Source organism: Cyprinodon variegatus, unplaced genomic scaffold (assembly GCF_000732505.1).
Source record: "Cyprinodon variegatus isolate N-32 unplaced genomic scaffold, C_variegatus-1.0 Scaffold660, whole genome shotgun sequence".
NCBI lineage: Eukaryota > Metazoa > Chordata > Actinopteri > Cyprinodontiformes > Cyprinodontidae > Cyprinodon > Cyprinodon variegatus.
In genome coordinates, this window is record NW_015151113.1 from 460,546 (window position 1) to 462,956 (window position 2,411).

Here is a 2,411-nt window from a genome sequence, read left to right on the forward strand (position 1 = left end):
TGATCTCGCTCTAGAAATGGAATTGAACGATTCAGATTAGCTAGAATGAATAGAAGGGGTAGAGTGTAGCCGCCTGTGGCCCGGGCTGCCTGTCACAACTACAGTCTGGCACGCGGATGACGTTTTAAAAGCCGAGTGTGTATGATGGCCGCTCACACTGAGCCTGGTTCTAGTTCTGCTGGAGGTTTCTTCCTATTCAAAGGCAGTTTTCCTCTCCACTGTTGCTACAAGCATGCTTGAAGTGAGGGATTGCTGAAGAGTCAATGTGTCGTTGCAATCAGTTCAAGATTTCAATCAATTTAACTGGATAAACTGGTTGAATTGTCTCTGTAAAGTGTCTTGAGATTAAATGTGTTGTGAGTTGGTACTATATAAATGAAAAGAATTGAATATTAAAGATTTTATTTTAGTGCAATAATCCCTATTTAAGCTCCCAATTGAATCAAAATTATCGAACCTACTTTTTCAGTGCTATTTTATTTCTACAGGTAAAAATGTTGTTTGTGTTGATTTGGTTTTCATGATAGAATCCTTTTTAACTATGGCCGATGCTTATCTGGCTGGTTGTTTCCTGGTTAGGGAGCTGGCTGACAGTTGCCTTTTGTATCTATGCTTCTTTCTGTATAGCCTTTTTCCAACTGAAAATACCAGGTTAACACATGTGTTTCAAATATGTGTCAACCCAATAAGAATATGCATTTGGCTCCCTTCCCACTGGCAATAAAAGATGGGTCTGACCCCTCGCTGGCAAGCTGCGTGGCTGGTGACACCATCACGCTGGGTTAGCTTTGTAGATGTCACCAGTCGAACATGAATCAAGCTTTCCAAATGGACATGGAGAAAAGTTTTCCAGGTCTGGCACAATTAGGGACAGAACAAACAATATGTCTTTTAATGATTTTGATCATTTCATGTGTTTACTGATGAGTAAAGACAAAGCTAACAGGATGGACTATATGCTATGTTACAGTAATATGTTTTGAGCTGTTGTTGAAGCTTGGACAAGCTTTATTTCACTAAGAGTTTAAACACTGATATAACATTAGTGTTCATGTGTTCCTAATATGCTCATTACATTTCCATTACCAACTATGACCAAAAGTCATTTAATGGAATCCTCATGTCTATTTGCTGCTAGCTATTTCAAAGAGGGTAAAGAATCTCTTAACTAAAAGGTCATTGGTTCCTGATTAAGCAAATCATTTAATAAAACGTTATTTGGCCAAATAATGTTTTATTCACCTCATGGATTTGCATTGTGAAACATTCCAATTTCTCTAAATTAGTGAAAAGCTAATTTGATAATATCCCAAATTCCTCAAAACAAACTTTAGTTTTAATACAAAGTACATAGAAGTTTAGTTTAGTTGAGTTTCACTAGTTTTAGTTCAGAGTTTTAAACGGAAATATGTTTGACTTGGGACTGAATGATTTTTGTTAATAAACTCATATTTTGAACAGAAGTTGTGGTGAATTTATTCCATGTATGTGCACAATTAACTATTTGACCATGATAAGAGCTCGAATCATTCTTTCACTTATCGTTCTAACACACAGTTAGTAGGGCTGTGTGTCATAAACAATATGACAGCCGAAATAATATCTGATTAAATATGATATTTACCACCCCTAATGGGGAGCACAATAAACATCTTAAAGTATCAGAAATATAAATTCCCAGCTGACTGGGAATTGAATATAACAGTTATTAACAACATAAATATGGTATCCAACCTGGATCGGCATATAGTATAAATCCACAACGTGTGTGTGTGTGTATATGAAGAACTGCAAACTACTTGGATGTAAAATAATTGCTTTGTCAAGCTGTTGCCTACCTTTGTGAAGCAGGAAAAAGACTAATACAAAGTGAATCCAGTAGAACTTTTTATTGCCTACCTGGAATGGGTGGTAATAGTTGAATAAACTTTTGGCTTTCAAAATTATATCAGTGCCCTATTTGTCGGCACTCGCCGATACCGATAACACCATTTTAGTGCAGTATTGGGGTCCGCTCCAATACTGGTATCGGTACAACACTAGTCCTTACTATGAATTTTTGTTTGAGTTTTTAGAGTTCCTATCTGATTTAGTGTGGAAAACAAAACATCAGATTTTTTTAGGTCCTGCAAATTTTGCATTGCTTACTGAAAAACACACCATTTGCCTCGCGTCACTCTACCTCACAGAATTCCAGAGACATCTTTTACAATAGGTAAAACATATAGATAGTCCCCTCAATGAAATTTTGCAATAATAGTTGTAATAGTGTATAATAATTTATTCACAATGGGGAAGTATAACAATATGGCACCCATGATCGCTCACTAGTCAAAGCAAATCTGTTTGTGTTGGGATCTGGAGATTTACCACCTTTCTCCAGCAGAGTGCGCTGTGGATCTCCTGGGCTG

At 36.7% G+C, this 2,411-nt stretch overlaps 1 protein-coding gene across 1 annotated transcript in view; it reads right to left on the minus strand.

The window, feature by feature from the left end:
* LOC107096943 (NACHT, LRR and PYD domains-containing protein 12-like) overlaps positions 1–2,411 on the minus strand; it is a 13,834-nt gene that overhangs the window by 8,505 nt on the left and 2,918 nt on the right. The window lies entirely within an intron of this gene.